Source organism: Capra hircus, chromosome 8 (assembly GCF_001704415.2).
Source record: "Capra hircus breed San Clemente chromosome 8, ASM170441v1, whole genome shotgun sequence".
NCBI classification, from domain to species: Eukaryota; Metazoa; Chordata; class Mammalia; order Artiodactyla; family Bovidae; genus Capra; species Capra hircus.
The window spans coordinates 20,348,641-20,368,014 of record NC_030815.1 but is presented as its reverse complement, the minus strand read 5'-3'; the positions used below and the strand labels follow the sequence as shown (position 1 = coordinate 20,368,014).

The following is a 19,374-nucleotide window of genomic DNA, read 5'->3' as shown; positions in this document are numbered from 1 at the left end:
AAATCAGTAATAAAGACAAATAGAAGGAAAGTGCAAGTTTATTAAAAAGAAAAAAAAAACACACAATTACTTGCAATTAATAAGGCAACCTCCAAATTGGTTCTATTTCAACCCCAGCCCACCTATTCCTATGACCTTCTCCGTTATTTTACTTATTCCACTCCTTGCCAAAGCACCTTTCTTCTTCTGCGTAAAGGCTGCTGACAAGGAAAATCCTTATCTGTCATCACACAAAACTACTGAGCAACCCTGTAAAGGGAAATATACAGCTAAGAATATTAATGAAATTGATGTATTCAAAATCTAATGCAAAGCGCTGAGAAAATAAATAACATCTTTACCCAAAAACAGGTATTTTTACATAGACTAATCTCTGGAAACTTGGCATTTGTATTAGCTGGTAAAAGGGCTATGAGATGCACCTAGCGCAGTGTTACAGAGGAGTCGCCTTTTGTTTTGTTTTATACAGTGGATTACAAACAAGGCTACTGATATAGAAAGTCATCTTTCCTTAGGGGAGAAACAAAATTTCCTGTGACCTTACTAAAATTAAAGTCATGATATACATGATGAATGCTAAAAGTCAAATCTGTTCATTTCTTGTTAGTGAAAATTTTCTCAAATATACCATAAAACCCCTGTAAGATTTTACTCTACACTAATTCCTATTTTTAGTTCAGACTTCGAGTTACCGGTTCTATTTAAACCATAAAAAAAGCATATCTTTTAATACAAAAAAGCCTTAAAACAAATTACTGCCTTTAAGCTTAAGTGCCTTCTGTTGATACTCAGCACTTAAAATAAAAAAAAATCAACAAGCATTGCAAACCAACCAGTATCAAGAATCAAATAAACAGATGATAAATATTCTTTCCAAATTAGAAACAAAACAATGGATTTGGCATCAGAGTGCACAACATGTGAGTTCTGGAAGTAACCAGAACCAGTGAAGACTTCCATATCTGTAAAAGGAAACTGGCCAAAGGAAGTAAACATTCTATGCATCTAATGTCCTCCACAGAGTTAATTCAAGAGTTGGGTGTGGCATCACCACTGCATAAAGCCTTAGATTTCCAACACTTCTGTAACACAAAGCAGCAAAGCTAGCAGCTAAATATTAACAATTGAGATAGCCTCAACATAAGCTAAGCCGGACATACTCTGTGGGACCCAGAACAAAATGAAGTACTGGTCCCCTTGTTCAAAATCAAGAATTTCAAGGGGCAGGCCTGGCCCCTTTCAGCCCATGTCTTGGGCCCATTCAGCGGCCCTGCCTCCAACCAACTACTAACGCTCAAGAAAACACCATCATCATCATCATCGTTTTGATGTGGTAGCTTACTATGATTATTGGCCTGTTCAGCTGATTTTCCAAATAATCAGAAACCGATAGGGTAGGTTTTCCATAGGGTGGCACACCATCCAGGCTCCACACCACCAAAACAATTAACCTGGCCAGGCTAAATACTGTGTATCTCCAACATTCCTTACTTCCAAGTAAACATGACCAGCAAGAAAGGTGGCAGTAAGAATGTGATAATGTGGTAGATTTAATTTCAAGTAAGAGAAAAAGAACTGACCCTACGAGACAGCGCAAACCATCAAAGAGGTGAGGGAAAAGTCAGTCTTGGTAAGATGCTGTTTCAGAGTATTTAGGCCTTCTGGGACAAAGAACATGAAAGAGTATTTTGCCACTGTAGTGCTCTTGCACCATGCTGAGGCCTAAAAGGCATCACACTTTTTAGAAAGATTTCTCTCCAATCAAGTAAAGAGGAAAAGGTTGACCCTAGCCTAGAAGCTGGGGTATTCTGGATGGCTCTGTTGTGTCCTTAGAGAGAATGGTGCACCTTCCTTCTAGAAGAGAAAAAGACGTTTGAGGAGGTAAAGCAGTATTTTTTAAAAATCACATTAACATGAAAAGCACAGAAAGCTAGAAAGGCTGAAAGGGGCAACAAGCATCCAGCCAGGAACATCCGTCTATATACAAAGAACCAAAAGCTGGATTAAGAAATGAGAAAGCAGAAATGCCACTTAAGAGCATTGTTCTCCAGTAACTGGCTGGGAGCTGGGTCTTACCTAAAAGCACCCAACCAGACAGAAGTATCTTGCTTCTCTGGTAAAGAAGCATTAACCAGAACCAACCAACCAAAAAACCAAAACCAAAAAAGGAACTCTAACTACTAACACACCCTGAACCTAGAAAAGGAAAACTAAGTTCGGCAGGAAATAATAGGCCTGATGGACATTGACCAGTTTGGGGTACCTGGTCAATTCTAGGAGAATATCCTAAAACTAAAATTCTCTTGAACCATGGAGAAAGAGTGTGTGAAGCTTAGACAGATGACCCGACATAATTTCTAAGAGTAAACAAGATACAGAGAAGGAAATACCTAAAAACAGGGAGAAAGGACGCCTTAAACGCCTACGACTTGACTCCTCTTTGAAGAGAAAACAAAAAAACCTTATTCCCCTAAAGGTGGCAGCACAAAGTTACCCAAAAGGGCATTAAGGGGCCAGTTTTGAGCACAGAGACACATAAATATTCTCTCAAGAAGGAAAAGTAAAGGAAGCATAGAAAATTAAACGTAATGTGTTCCTTCAAAATCTGATTTTCCAGAACCCTCTTGCCCCCCCTCTTGCTCTACCTCCATTTCCAAGATAACTTTCTCCAAGTATGTACGTCCCCCCCGCCGCCCCCTAAAAAGTGTTACATCAATATTCCTACAAACCTATTATAAGGAACAGCTCAAAAACAAACGCAGTAACCTTGCAGTTCCTCCAGCAAGTCCGTCTCGCATTTCTAGAGCCAAAGGTCCAGATGAGAAAGTAGATCCAGGAAACCTTTTCCGCCCGCTCACCAAAATGGAGACTCCAGATCAGCTTCCGCAAAAAAGAGCGACCTTAGCACAAATGAAAAATTCAAACGACTCTGGGGGAAACGATTCTGGACAATGTTGTCTTCAAGGGCAACTGAACAGTATTTCAAACAAACCGATTTTACTTAAGGGGATGGGGAAATTACACCCCAACTGGTATTAGGAGTGTTCCTAAATGGACTTATTTGCTGTAAGTTCGGGACTAAGCTACATTTTTATGAAGAAAGTATTATTATGAGTAGGTCCACCGAAATATTAAGTTTTTAAAAGCTCTTTGTCCTTGCCGGACATATTTCGTTTGGCATTGTTAAACGCCATCCTTTGGGAAGGAAAAAAAAGGAAGAGTAGAGAGCCGATAAGAAACCCTCGTCTCTGTACATTTTCAGAAAACGTAGAGAAGAGATAAAAATTTTTATCGTAAAGACGATCTTTTAAAATGCACACTATTTAAATGACCAACTGGACAACTACGACTCCGTGCTTGTGGCTCACATCTAGAGGCAGGATTCTGCGCTCCAGCCCTCTAGGATAACAAGTCGGCTTTTAAGGAAACGCCGTGGAAGGCTGTTGCTGGTCACTGTCACGACCACTGGAGGAGCACCTGCTGGTGAACCGAGGCAGGTCGGCCCGAGACTCTACCGGTCTCACCAGGGCACGCTCACACGTCCGTGCCCCGGGGAGCAGCTGGCAGAGCAAGAGGCAGCTGCCGCCGCCGCGAGCCAAAGCCGGGAGCTTGCCTCACCCGGCCGCCCGACCCGACCCGCGGTTCCCGCCCAGCGCACCGCTCGCGCGCAAACCCGGGTGCGACCTCCCGCGACTGCACCCGACCTCACCTGACGCGGCGCCAGGGAGGAGAGCGGCCCGAGGAGCCTCTCCGCTCTGCCCCGGGCGCCCACGGTCCCAAACCTCCGCACTCTGCGCGACCGCGGCAAGTCTCGAGACGCCCCGAGAGCGCCGGGGGCCACGCGCGCTGGGGCGCCGGACCACGGGGCACACAACCCGATATCACCCGGCTGGGGTAGCCAGTGCACGCCACCTCCCACAAGGCGGAGGTGCCAGTCCACCACAGGAATCCTGCCCTTTTTCTAGAAAAGCCCCCTCCCCCACTTTCCCTCCAATACACTCACCTGCGTCTCGGCGCAGTGCTTCTCGCGCTAGTCGCGGCCGTACCCGGGCACGTCCACGCCCGTGCACGCTGCCGGGCGCGACTGGTCCCGCTCGGCTCCCGCCGCCCCCAACCAGCCCGTGCCCACACGAGGGGCGGTGCCACCTCCGGAGGCGCCCAATTCCCTCGACTCCCGCCGCCAGGGGCCGAGCTCTAGGAACTTCCGTGCACCACCTCCGCCGCCCCCACCAGCGTTCCCGCCCTGAGCCCGGACGAGGGCTCCCGCCGAGGCGAGGCCGGACTCCGCAGCCCAGCGCCGCGGCGGCGCGCACCGCCCTCAGCCTCGGCGTCCGAAACCGACTCACGGCCCGGCGAGGCGTGCCCGCCCCCACCCCACGCCCCCCTGCACTTGCCTGCTGCGACTCGGCGCTGCAGCTACTACTGCTCGCGCCGCCGGCCGTCACACAGCCGCGGAGGATTCGCTCCGGGCGGGCTCCGCGGAGAGGCGGTGGTGGCGGCGGCGGCGTCCCCAGTTCTGACGGTGGCGGGAAGGCGGACTGGAACCCGGCGGAACCCACGCCCCACCCGCGCGCGCTGGCGACCGGCCTCCTCAACCGGCCGGCAGCTGCCTCAGTGACGCCCGGGCGCCGCGGTCCCGCCGTTTGTAGCGGGGCGGGGAGGAGGGGCTTGCTTGGAAGAGCGCCAGGAGGCGGGGCCGGCGGCGAGTTCGCGGCGCCGCGGCTGCTGCCGCCGGCGCGTGCCCTGCCCGGCCGCCCCGAGGGTCGGTGCCTCGCAGCAGACGTCTGACTGCAGCCGCTCCCGTCCTTCTCTCCCGGCTTCCGATTCCAAGCAGGCTCCCTGACCAGGTTCCCCGGGCAGCGCGGAAAGCGTCGCGCACCCAGAAGCGTCAAATACCAGGTGCAAGTTTGCAAACCCCGAGGCTCCGGACGCTACCGGCAACCAGAGCGATTTGCGCGAGGGGTACTTTGATATAGTATGTGTATCAAGTATATATACATACATATACTCATATCTTGCAAGCAAAGCTAAAGGGCTTTTTGCTTACTTCACAGCGGAAGGGTCCGGTCCCTCCGCGAAAAACTATAGGCTTGCCGGCGCTGCCCTTCTCTGCCTTTCTAGATGGAATCTAATGTTCAAATAAGCCCCGAGTACCTGTGCGGGGTGCTATTCTCTGCTTCAAACGCAAAAGTAGGAAATCCTGCACTCGACTATATAAGCGCCTGCCTCTCGCCGCATCCTTCCAACGCCACCCACCGAAGCCCCGAAATGGCTAACTCTTCACCGAGGGGGCGTCCCATCGCTGTATTTCCTTGGCCCGCCCCCACGCCCAGCTCAATCTCTTTACTCAGGAAAAACCTGTGCCTGTCCTCAAACCCAAGGCTGGGAGTCAAAACTGACTCCAAGCCACGAGGCGGAAGCACGTTTTTACACCTGCTCAGCCGTTTAATTACGAGAGCACCTGTCGTGTTTGTTTTTTTTTTAACCTTTGCAAAAGCTTCCGTTTTAACCCTTCCCCCTAAAAAACTACATTTAAAAATATCACCTGTCAAACCTACCTGTAATCGCAAGAGGTAAGAGAAAGGAACTGAGCAGTGGGCGGCTGAGTCGCCGCAAGAACGTGACCGAGGTTACAGCTTCAAGGGCACGATGCGGGTTTGATGCAGCAAGGTCCGCTAAGGGCGGCCAGCGCTCCCCGCCCCCACGCGACGGGCGGGGCTGGGGGAGAAGAGGGGGAAAACTCATCAAACCCAGGACGAGGGTAGGGGAGACAAAATTGCCCTCTTGGGCGAAGTTAAATCAGACACAGTAAAGCGGGGGTCTCAGCCATGATAGAAATGGAGACAGTCCATCCGTCAACTTGGGGGACCCGGACGAGGGACACCAGAAAGAGCTAACTGATTCTATATCAGCATTTCTGTTGTCACTCCAGTTACGATTTGCAATTAAATGACCTTAATTGACTTTGTACGGGTTCCTGGCAAAATGGCTCAAAGCGCCTGCGTCTCTCTGACCTCCCTCTAAACAGTCAATTATAATATTCCATCCCAGGCAGGCGGGATTGCTAAAAATGCCTGTTTCCAAACGTCAGGCAAAAATGGGCCTACCAAATTTGCCAATCCAAGCCTAAAACTCTTAGACTGCCTTACGACACCCTACTTCCTGAAACTGACTTCTTGAAGTTAGGGGAGTCCTCTTTCTCAACAGAGTTCCCCAAGTCTTCCAAAGCGCTTCTACTTGGCTAACACTGCATTTTCGTGGAGAACTCCAGAATAGGTTAAGCTTTATAAAGTAAGCTTGCCAATCACTTGGTTAAAAGAAGGAAGGGGAACCCAGGAGTACCTGGTGTAGGGCAGACTAAGCAATAACTAAGAGAAATAGTTACTTTTTAATCCCCCAAAAAGTGATATTTAAACACTCGGCATTTTGTCTCTCTTTTTTCAGACTTATTTGTTCAGATTCTAATACATCTTTCAGATGTCCCATTTAAGAAGCCATTTTACCAAGGAAATTTTATGGGCCCCAGACTTCCTATGCTTCTTATTCCCCAAACACTCACACCTTTTCCCCCGACTTTTAGGAACCGATTTCCTGTTAGGGAAATAATTTCTTAGGTTATTAATGTCCACTCTTTACCCTCCCCCCTCCATGTTAAGACTACATTTTATAGATTGCACTGTAGGCCTAACAAATAAATCGCCTCGACTTCCCTCGCACTCTCAACATCCAGAGGATGGGTATAATAAATGTAGGGAAAGGCTGAAGGTTTAGAATCTTCACCAACAGGAGTGTTTGTACATGAGTAGGAGCGGGAAAAGAACCTGTTCGTGGAGAAAGTACAGGGACATCCATCCTAGCCCAGCGGTATTAAGAGTAAATTCTAAATGGTTGACTATTCTCTCACTCGGGCCACAGTAAAGCCAGATCTGCAGTTGGTAATTACGAGGGAAAACACCCAGCCTCGACATCAGTTTCGCTAGCCTATGCTTGAAAATGGAAAATGGGGAATGTATCCAACCTCCAATTTCACACAGTTGTATAGCTTTCATATTAATTCTTTACAAACGTGAAATAGGTGGGTATGTGGCAACGTGCTGGGCATAAATTAAGCAACAATGGCCACACGAAGTCCTGTTCGCCGCTGAGATCCCGTGGTAGGCACTGCCACCTTGCAATCCCCAACCCCCACTGCCCCAGAGATGGCAGAGTCGAGTCCAGAGGAGGCCGGCCGAGCGCTGGCTTTTCGAACCAGGTGGGTGGGGAGGAGAGCAAAGAGAAATTAACCCCAGCCGGCGTTGTATGTTTTCCCCATCCTCTCCCTCTTAAGCACCACACGGGCGCTCTCACGCACACATACTCACCCACACCCCCTCGTGCCAATAATTTAAACTTCTCTTAGGCAAAGCCAGCGCCACCACCACTCCCTCCACCCTCCTCGCCCCAAGATCACCCTTCCAGCGCGAACATCCTCCCCCTTTCCCACCTCTACCCTCGGTTCTCTTTTTCGCAGTAGAAAGCCGCCTGGTTTCTCCTAAAGCCTGACAAACCACAAAAGTTAAAATGAAGCAAGAGTCTGCCCAGCGTCTCATCCCCAACCATCTTTCTTCAGGCGTCAGTTTAACAATAGCTATTCGAGAAAACGGGGCGGGGGGGCAGCAAGGAAGGGGGTGAGTGAGGGCTCTGTAACCGAGTTGGCTACTGAGGTGGCTGTGGAGCCTTGTCGGCTGCTACGGGGGTCCCCGTCGCCCAGAAGGCGAAGTCAGCCGCGTAGGACCAAGGACAGGGCTTGGAATCCACTTCCCAGCGCCCAGCACAGTTCGGCTTCCATGCAGCCGCCCCTCCACAGACACAGCTCTAAGGATCTTATTTACGCTTTTCTGAACAAAGGGAATCTCATATCCGGTTCAGGCTTAAGAATTCGGCCCTAAATTGGCTATCTTCTTTTAAAACAGAAGCACGATAATTGGCGACCGTGATTTAGAGTCCGCATACCTCGCAATGATGAGTTTTGACAGCTTCTACCCACCCGAGCCCAGCCCCAGCCCCAGCCCTCGGGCGGCATGTACTTTTTTTCAGTCAACTACAACTCGCTGCCTGGTGCAGCATCTAAATTCCATCTGGCAATCCTATCTCTCCAGCACATGTTATCTGGTTAATGCAATTAAGTATGGGGTTTTCGCTGGTCTAATCTGCAAGTCCAGGCTTCTGATTCCCCTTAATGGTTCTAAAGCCTCTACGGTCCTTCGGTTGCTTCGCCAAAGTAGAGGCATGCATCCCCCCCTCAAACCCAAGTTATCCCTCTCTTCCCACAAAATGAACTTCCAACCTCAATCCCGAAGCTCACTCAACATCTAGACTCCCACTATACCCCTGTTCTACACTGGCCACATTTACCACTTAAGTTTTTGCCACTGACATTTGCGAATATTCAATACGTCAAGCATGCGTCCACTGTCTTTTAGTCTAGCTCTCTAGAATTAAAAAGCAGAGCAGTAGCTTTGAAATGAGACAAACATGTGCAATTAACTTCTTATTCTGTATTCCGCTCACTTACAGGTTTTCTGGGTTTGCCAGCGCATCGCTGCAACTAATGATTAAAGAAACCAAACCGAAACTTACCTTTCTCCCTTAAGGTTTTTGTGTATGTGTGTTTTTAAAGTAACGGTGCAGTTCTCCCAATAAGGATGAGCAAGAAGCTGCTGGATAGTTCTCTTAAGACAGCACGAAACCTAAACTGTGCTCGGCTTAAAAGAAGCAAATAAAAAGAAATGCTTTCGACCCCAAAGTCCAACGCTAAAAGAAATGGCGAAAAAAAAAATATGAAAGGGGAGGGGAAACTTAAAAAAGAGAGTTTAAAAAGACGGACAGACTACCCTCCTATTGCCTTTCAACTAAACAAAAAGGGGCAAGAAAAACAAACGAAGGAACAAAGAAAGAGACGAAAGAACGTTTTTTCAAAAAGACGATGTCTTTCTCCTTGTTGCTTTTTAGTAGGTCGCTACAGGAGTAAGCTGCTGCATCTCTAACTGAGAACAGAAATAAGGAGGGAGGACGTCTTAAAAGGGAGGTGGACTGGACCACAGATTTATAGCACGGTATCACCAACCCCTTCTCTGCCTCCGCACTGCCGTGTGTGCAGCTGCTCTGCCAGGCTCCTATCCCAAGCAGCACGCGCGGAAGTATACGCTAGGTCGCTTCACAACGCAACTTGCTCATCTCCCTAGGATCCTGATTGGCCTAGACGGTTCTATTGAGTCCGCCCAAGCGAGGCCGCGCGATATGATTGGCTAGGTGCTTGTGTCACTCTCGAGAGCTCAATGGAGTCCCGTTTCAAGGTAAGTTGTGCGGAGAGGTACACACTTAACACTGGCGGCGAAGGGAAATGCAAGAAGCAAAAAAGAGATGGGGAGAGAGCAACGTGGGAGGGTTGGAACTGTACTATCAGAGTTTGCGATATGGCACGACCTCCTTTCTTCTTAAATCTTTCTGCTTCGGAAAGACCCATTTCCTTTGCCATCACTGCCGCATCTGTGGCACATTTCTTTATAACATTAAAACTCTGTCCGGTATGTATGAGTCATTGAGAGCTCCCTGTCTTTGATCTGAGTGAAAGGGATGAATGTACATCCATTACTTGCACGCATGCCATTTTCGATTTGTGTTCCAGTATGCTATATTAGATAGTAGGCAATTTATGTGTTTCTCTAGTTGAATATATGCATATTGCTGCTGTTTGTTTTGGGTTTTTAAAAGCTGCTTTTTAGGAAAAGAATGAAGTCAGAAATGCTTTCAAATAAGCTGCACGGTTTGAATTACCTATCACTTCATATTACAATAGAAAAGTGCAGGATAAACATCCTGTCCAGGGAAAGAGGTACTGAGTTGAGCTAAGGTCCTTCACTTTGAGGTGTATGATGACTCTCAAAAAGAGCAGCTGTATATAAAATTAGAACAAGCCACTCCTCTGCATTTGCTGGCGGTACAGTTCTTGGACCACACATGTATTGCTGACAGTAAAGACAGTCGAGCCTTTATCTGGATTTATAAAGTTTAACCAGAAGACCAATTGCTGTCAACCCTTTTGCTTTATAGATGAAGACTACTTTATTAAACTCCATATATTAATAACATTGAGGAAGCTGAAACTGAGTTTTATTCATGGTATTTATTTCATCCTCCAAGTGAAACTGTAGTCCTCAGGATCGACTTGATGTATAAGTAGAAACAATATCCACTTGACCTAGGTTATTTTCCAGCTTGAATTTCTTCTTTTAATGTTGAAAAATAGCACCAGCTTCCTACACAGTACTTACAATTTTTACACAATGTAATATCTTCTCTAGAAGCTCATTCCCTTCCAAAAGAAATTCCTTTACTTGTTTATTACTAGCCACTATCTTTGAGAATGCTGGAAAGAGGAAGCACAGGTAATTTAGAGACGGCAGGAGGGCGGAGTGGGATGGAAGGAAAAGGGACAGATAGTCACAAGGCAAAATGACTGTAAAGTCAGGGTTGAAGTAAATCATAGTTCCTTGAAAGTGTCCTTGAGTGCTGATAAATGCTTACTGACAAAAAACAGAAGACCTGTTTATTTCCCATATAGCCCATATAATATGTCTGAGATCCTTGGATAAAAATAAGGGAGTTGGGAAACAAGGCCTGAATCTGTATAACTACCATTTATAATTATCATGCTGTAATCCCCCCCGCCACCAACATTTTACATAACAACAAGGCCTGGGGTGATAATTTCACTTAAGACTCTTCTCTAGACCTGCATGGAACTCAGGGGAAAAAGAAAGCAAAGCTGTTTGAAGAAAGAGAGTGAGTCAAGGGGTGGAGGGAACAACAAATCAAGGGAAAAAAACAGAAAGTCTCCACTTCATCCACAATAATCAATGTATGAATAAACAGCTGAAAGATTCCATTTGTTGTCATCTTCCTTTGAATGTTCCCTTCCCCCCTAGATCTGTACAAAAAATAAAATAATAAATGCCAGTTGGGTAAAAGTATAATACTGTTTAGTCAGAATTACCAATGAAGTAAATTGTCTTTTCTCCTTGTTAATATGCTCTTAATATTGAATGAGTTGCATTTGATCATGTAATATTTTCAGCAATTTGAAGAAAATCTTTACCATTAACTTATAATTACATAAGTTTTGTCTAACCGTGGATACTAATACTTTGTTTTATTTTGTGATGTTTGTATCCACAAGAAATATTTTGTAGATAACAGTAGTATATTTTTCCAAGATTTGGGGGAGGGTGGATACGGAAAGCTGGGTGTGGTATGGAGTGATGAAAATCCAGCATGTGTGTTATGTCATTAAAGAAATTACCTGAAAAATGGTAAACTTGTCCATTCAAACACAAAATGCTAAATTCTACTCATTCAGTATATATGTTTTTTTCAGTTTTTTTCAGAGGAGCAAATACTTTTCAAAATGTCATTTTCAACATGTTTCTTTCTCTGTAACATGGAGTTAATTATGTAAGAAATTGAAAATATCTTAAAATACTAGTTTACTTCCTCAATAAAATAAATGTTTTGAAATTTAAAAACTTTTAAATGGATAGTATAAGTAACTTGTACTTTTCCAACTTTTAAAAATAAAATGAAATACAATCACTTTAAAACAAATGATATCTGGATATAGATTTCACTTTGAAATTCATACAGTTATAGACTGAAATATTAATATACTCTACCTTACAATTAATAAAGACCATGTGTAAAAATCACATTGTACATTAAGCACCTATAATCAATCCCTCTTCATTCATAGTTGGGTAAAGAATTATCCAGAGCATCTGGTCTTGCATTAGAAAAGCATTTGAATTATGACTGTCTTGTTAGCTCTGATATATCTTCAAAGTACTTGATATTATTTTAAACTACAGCAGAGAAGGAAAGGTATGGGGAGTCACGAGAGCTTGGAGAAAAAGTTTGACATAGAGAAAGCTGCAAAATGAATGGTTCTCAAAGCAGGAAAAAATAATGAATTCAATTGATTCTTTTACAAAAATATCTTTATAGAGGGACAGTCAGTCACAGGAATATTCATAAGCTATTATGGCAATTTTTAATGATAAATAACCCCCTTATACTAGATCTGGGGAGAAATACTATCCTTTATTTTAGTATCCTCTAAAACTTTCAAGATTTTATGATAAAGGTGACTGTAAATTACAATTGTAACATTTTTTAAGTAAATAAAGCAGTTAAGCTATTTAAATGAGTTTACAATGTTTGGCTTAAGGTGATTTCAAACATCATATCCTGTCAGATAAGTAAAAATATTTGTCTGTGTTAATTTGTTGGGCTGTTTGGGATGAGGGAGGCGAATGTCTGTGGTTCATAATGTTGAAACTGTGACAGTTTACTGCCTGCGTGAGAAATATATAGCTTGATGATTACTATTTTATTCATCCTTCCTAAAGAAGTATGTCAACTTTACTTCCACGGGTTAGAAAACAGGGCGGGGGGTGGGGGGTGGGGCGGAGAGTTGTCGAGAAAACTGATGCTACTTGAATTTAGAACATGGCAGCGGGGCAAAAGAATGAGGCGGGAATTAGCACCATGGACAGAGACAAGCCGAGCCAGCCTGACTACAGGTTTGCAAAGCTTAATAGAGTTTTCTGTCCCTCCCAGTGAGACACGGAAACTGCAATTTAGGGGGAAATTTCACGTCTACAGACTTTAAGGAAGAGTCTCTCCTATCCATAGAAACACGTTTATTTTGAATAGGCTTGCTTTTGCTAGGACTCGGCCATAGTGACAAACCGCCAGGAAGGTTAAGTGCCCCGAACTGGCTGTGCACACTCCACTCTCCTCCTTTCAGACAATTCTTCCCCTAGTGAGCCTGCCAGTCATCATTGTGTTCATACAAAATAATGCAAATCCAGGTAGCCATCAAAAAGTCTACTAAATCTACTCCAGAGTCTTCAATCCTCGAAATTCCCAGAGGAATCGCAACAAAAACGTCTACTCTCCCCTCCCCCAATTCTTCCCCCAGCTCCCTCCATCGCCTGGCAAAGGGGCAAAGCCTTCTATCAGAAGGTGAGTGACCTCGGAGACTATTTTGCAAGGAACCCTTTACATTGCAAACACTTTCCATTAGGGACTGTGCCAGAGATGGCAGTGAGCAGGATCACAGACATCCTTTACTTTCTCTTTAATTTTGTCTTTAAACTCCTGTTTAATGGAAAAGGCTGTAAAGGGAACACCTCAGCAAGAATTGACCCTAAATTCTGAGGTTACTGTTTACGTTTAAAGACACATGAATTGTATAATTTTTTAATTTAAACGTAACGTAGTGTCTCGGTAAAATTTTAAGATCAGCCTATATTTTTCTTCCTCCCCATCACCATCGCTTTTTTTTTCCTCGGCAAAATTTGTATGAGGTTCATTCTCCTTTAGATCATTTGCCAGCGGATATTCAGGCTAAAATCTGTTTCATGTGCCCCAGAGTGTCTCAGAAAATTTATTTGCAGCTTCGGATCAACGATCATTTATGTAAACGCTCCTACAAATGCCCTCAGATTTCTTTCCCTCCTCTATTTCACTCGGGACCAACTTTTAGCAAGATAAACTCACGTCTTTCCTGAGCATGCAAAGGGTGATCTAGGCGACCAGGGAGGGTGAAGTAAGAAAAACGGGAGGTGAGAAAGGGCAAATCAGAGCTTCGTGTCCATTTCTTCCAGAGGTGCTAACAGCCTTCTCTAAGCTTCCTCCTAGAGTCGATACATCTCATGCAAAATTAATACAAGTAATTAAAAATAGCAGTTTGCAAAGTTAAAGGAAACCATCTGTCTCAGCTGGTGACAATCAGTCTTGTCGCCGGTCCCTTTGCCGGGACCTGGGAAGAAGCGGTTTTTCTGCTTCCGAGGCTCGAAGACTCTTTCTTACATTCAAGATTTATGTTTCCACTTGTGTGCGATGCACGTCTAATTTGAAATAATAAAGCCGGGCTGAGCAACCAGTCAATCAGAGCTATCAACGCTGCTCGGCACGCAGCCCTGCCCCCACCTCCCTCGATCCCTTACCTTCTTTCCTCCTCGCCCTAACTCGCTCTCCTTGCTCTCCCCCTCCTATTTCCTCTCTCCTCTGCTGTCTCACACACTCCCACTTTTCCCCCACGTGTGTTCAGATCAAATCCTTGCCCCATAGAGCAAGTGACCGCACCGGAGCCCGGTGACAAAGGCAGAGTTTGTATCAGAAGAAGACTGAGGCCCGGGGAGACAGCGGCTAGAGAAACAGCTGTCTTATCAGCCCGCTGCAGAGATGGAGATGGCTCGAGAGGTCCTCAACAGATAATCACTTGAATACGTTTGCAATGCGCCAAACTTCACGCTTGATAAGGCCAACCCAATGTAGAGAGCAGTCCAGATCCTGCTCCATTCTGTTTTATCTGGGCTGTAAATTAAGAAATTGAAATTCAGGTGGCAGAGGCAGCAGTCGGCTGATAGACCGCTAAAGTAAACTGTCATTAAAATGCTTTCGGCAGGCAGAGAGGGGGCGCCCAGAACGGGATCTATTTTTTTAATGGGGGGAGGGGAGCGGTGAGAGAAGTCCACCGGTTTTAAAAATTATTTGGGGAGAGGAAGCTGTAAGAAAAAGTTGCAAAGGGACACAACATCTTAGTCATGATTCCTAGTCATAGTTACGATGTAGAAACAATTAGAACAAAATAAAGTTGTGTGAAGTTTAGTTGTGTAAAGAGATTAAGGGCCAATTTAAACCAATCAGATTAAAAAGACAGAATTTCTTCTTTTTCAGAATATAGGATAGAGGAAGCTCTCTGACTCCAGTATTAGAAACAGATTCCAAATGGGCTCTAAAATTTTCCTTTTTTTGTAAGAAAAGTAGATTAACCAGTTACAGAGGAATGTACGTACCATAAACGGAGGTAAACCTGACCTTTTTCTTGAACTGATGGGGCCACAGGAGAGATTCCAGGGTGGCTTTTAGAACAGCCAAAGAAGTCGTCAACCACAGAAACGAATCTGCTTTAGCTACTTACAAGAATAAGAGTTCTATTTCATCCACCCCACCCCCTTTACCCAGATAATCACTATGGGTTATTTCCGGGAAACTCAAGAAATTCCACATATGTATTTTTGACATCACCTGATTCTCTCAGCACACTTTACATCTACACACTTCTGCTTTTATGGATATGGGACATGAAATTCTATGCATTATTTAAATTAATGTTTGGCCAAAAAGTTTCAAATGTAAAAGAACCAGAATATAGCCAGTGACCTTGTTGTCTTGACTCACTGATGACTCTGCACTGTATCTTGTTCTCTATTTTGTTGAATAGTTTGCAAATTCACTGGTGTGCTTTTTTGAGAGTGTGCAAGTATGAGACAACAAAGTGCATTTTCCAGGCAGCATTTATATTTTAAGTTTTAGCAACCTTTCTAAAAAGATACCTTAAGCTGATAAGACATAGTTAACACAGTTTTAGAAAATCAATCAGTTTTTACTTTATATAACCCCAAAACTTTGATCAATGTCACAGTGCATTTAATTGACAATATAAAGGCTGCATAAATCACAGTGGGGTGAGAAAGAATTGAAAATAAATTTGTCAAGAAAAATGATGAGAACAAATTTAACATGCTAGTGTATGACTCCAATTATTGAAATACTTATATATATTAAAAAACAATTCTTTTAAACTTTGAAATTGCCATTTGATCACTCATAGGGAAGTAGGCAAATAAATATAAGTCATGGAATCTCAAACATGTTTCTGTTGAACATTTTTTGCAAAAATCCTTCATGCCTTGTAACACCAAGAGGTACTAAAAATACTCAAGTACACAAATGAATGAGTGCTGCAAGGGTTCTTCCATGAGAGAGAAATCTAAGTTTATGTTAAGCAATTTCTCCCTTCCATAACACCACTTTCCATAATGTTATGGTATTAGTTTAAATAATGACAGTTATATACACATTTTAAGAAATATTTTTAATGAATTCCAGAGTTTTAGGCAATATTATATTATCTTCTGATAATGAGACATTTCCCTGCTTGTTACAAATAGTCAAACAAATTTGAATTGCCAGCTTTAATGACTCTCTTAAGCTATGGGTTTTATTTTTATTTTCCTTAAGTAAATTGAAAATATGCATACAAAGAACTGTTTAACCTATTCTTTGTCACTACAAGTAGGACTTTTTAAAGATGATAATTTACAGAAGGTTTAAAAGATGCATTATAAGTTTGAAATGTGAGACAAATATATTTTATAAATATAAATTATTGTAACATTTCAAAATGAAAAGATAATTTTAAAAAGAAAAATTTCACTATTGAACAGAAAAATGTTTTAGCATGAAATTATTATAAAGACCACTCCTGTCTAATTTTTGTCACAAATGATATATATAGTTTCTAAAAGCATAGAAATACATTATGAATGATAAAAAATAATTTAAAATTTTTAAGTGCAAAATTTATTTTTTAAATGATTCCCCATGTTAATTCTTCTCTGTAGGAAATAGGATCACAGATTTTTAAGGTAAACAGTCTCTCTATGATGTATAAAGGCAAAATATTAGAAGCTTTGGAAATATATAAAAATTAAAATATTTTTATTTAAAACTGATTATAATTTTATTATTAAAAAAACCAGACAGCTAATTGTATCTTTCCAGATATAACATTTATCTCCAGGTGAGGGTCAGATGAGTGGTACATAATCATTTCCTATTTCTAACTATTCCTGAATCTTCGATAAAAGATCCATTTCAGTTTGCTTTAAGCATATTTTGAGTGCCTATATTTATATAATATATCTTATAAGTTTTTTAATAGTATGGTTCATCTAAAAATTAGTCCTTTAAATAGAAACTGATATGTTGCTTTATTAGGAGCTACAGTTTTGAAAATTTTAAGAGCTTGGGTTTTCACTTAAGCCACATCTGGATCTGAACCTGACTCCACTAGTGTGGGGTCTTGGATAAGTTATTTTATCTCATTTAAGCCTTGATTTTCTGATCTATAAAATGGTAATGATATTGTTTAATTTAGGATCACTGTAAGGTTAAATGAAGCCCTAAGTGTGAAGTACTCAGACTTCCTGGCATGGAGGAAGTAGTCCATACAAGCTAACTACAATTATGGAACAAAATGGTGACTTAGCACATTTATTTGATGAAGCCAGAATTAGAATTCCTGTGTTTATATACTGTCTCTTAAACATTTTCATTTGCTCTCATTAATTTTCTGCTATATCTTATGATAAATAGCTTCTTACATTTCTAATTGTAACCAAGTTTAAAAGGCTTCAAAAGGCATAAAATCGTCTGTCTCCCATGTGAGGTAGCTTCAATATATTTCCCAATACAATTTCATGATTCATCTGTAAAAAGGTTGTGGGTCTTCAAAAAGGAACTTAGTCTGAGATCCCATTGATTGATATAATAATAAAAACACCTTAGATTTTTATAGTAACTTTTATCACAAAAAGCTCAATGTACTTTTACATATTTATCATTGTAACTCAGGAGGTAAGGAAGGATATAAATTATTTCTCATTTTCAAGGGCATAACAGAGGCATGAGGAATTTAGGTAACATTTCTAAGATTAATAGGAATATAGAATGGGTTTCCTGAATACCACTCTTTCCACAATGTGTTACTCTGGCATTAATTGCAACCATTGTTCCTTTAGTTAGGCTATCAGTGTTAGTGTTTGGCATTAAGTATAGGTTATAATTCAGTTAAATACTCAGAAATCAAGATGAGTCAAATATATACTATCACAGTCTAATCAAATGAAAATAATTTCACTTTGTGCTGAGAAATTTAATTATTCAAGTATATTATATATATATGTATAATACACCTATGTATATGTACATATGTAAGTGTATAATATATATATTATATACATATGTATGTGTACATATGTCTAATATACATATATATATCTTATATATATGCTTCCCTGGTGGCTCAGATGGTAAAGAATCTGCCTGCACTGTGGGAGGCCTGGGTTCGATCCCTGCGTCAGGAAGATCCTCTGGCAAAAGGAATGGCAACTCACTCTGGTATTCTTGCCTGGAGAATCCCATGAACAGAGGAGCCTGACGAGCTATACTCCATGCGGTCGCAAAGAGTCAGGCTGAGCGGCTAACACAATACATATATACATACATTATCCATTCTTATTTACCATTCTTGTTACCTTTACAGCAAGATTTTTAGAAGTTACCTGTCATTTATGACCTTGAAAGAAATCAGTTTCCACCTCTTTATCACTTGCCTCTCCCCAGGATCACTCCCTCTCTCCACATACATTTTTATAGGCTATTATATTTATTCCATTTACATAGGTGAACAGTACTTTCTGCTCTAGTTTTGTATTTCTTACATTGTCTGTGCTTAAAAAATCTATTAAAATAAATATCCAAAGGAACACAGAGGTAGACTCTATAAAGGGCAGAGGAGACTATGCTTTTTACAATAGTTTGTTTTGAATGAAACAAAATAGAGCCATAATGTCCACTTGACATTGTAAAATATAGGATGTCAAAAGAATACTAAACCTTGCGTATGGTTTATGGTTGTGCAGTTCCCTCCTGGGCTTACTTTGCCATGGATTAACACAGATGTAGCTACAGATGCGGACTTTCAGTGAGTAAGCAGAACAGAAGGAAACCAAACTTTGCGGCCTGATAAAAGAATGACACTTTGACTTTTGGATGTCTAAGTTCATAGGTTACAATGGAAAAACAAACTTACTGTTCTTTAAACTTCAATAGGCATCTCTCTATAGCCTAAATATATCTTATAATTTGATAGGACTGACCCCCTCAAAATCAAGTCCAACCATGTGACTGCCAGACTTCTACCAGAAAGTATCATTACCACCAAGAGTAAACAAAAGCACACACACACACAGAATAGCCAGAGCTACTCTTCACTGCCATTTCACACCAACCCCTTTTAACCCTTCATGTTGATGTGACTAAATGGAAAATCTATTTCTCTGATTGAGCACAGGTATATGCATCTTAAAGACTGAAAGTACTGTTGTAATAGAAATAACATTTCGTGTCTTCGGTCACTATCATTCCAGGATGACAAATTAGAGAATAGGTTGTTTGAAATGTCAGTTTTTGTAAACATGAGTTGGAAGATATAACATAAATGAATGGTGTTTCAGACTGCTTAAGTTGTCTGAGTAACAAACAGACATTTCCTTGAATTATTTTGACATAATTTACTGTGAAATTTCTTTTTTTTTTCTTGCTGATATTTCTTGATTTCTTGTGCAAACAATAAAAAAGTCTCTTTTTTGTCAGGGCTTATTATTTAACTCAAAGAGCACTGTCTTGCAGAATACTAGTATT

At 42.3% G+C, this 19,374-nt stretch overlaps 1 protein-coding gene across 2 annotated transcripts in view; it reads right to left on the bottom strand.

The window, feature by feature from the left end:
• The window catches only part of ELAVL2 (ELAV like RNA binding protein 2), a 144,350-nt gene extending 135,203 nt beyond the window's left edge, over positions 1 to 9,147 (bottom strand). For both annotated transcript variants that reach the window (XM_013965873.2, XM_013965874.2), the window contains exon 1: positions 8,620 to 9,147. The gene's annotated coding sequence lies outside the window, so the exon portion shown is untranslated. The remainder of the gene's footprint in view (positions 1 to 8,619) is intronic.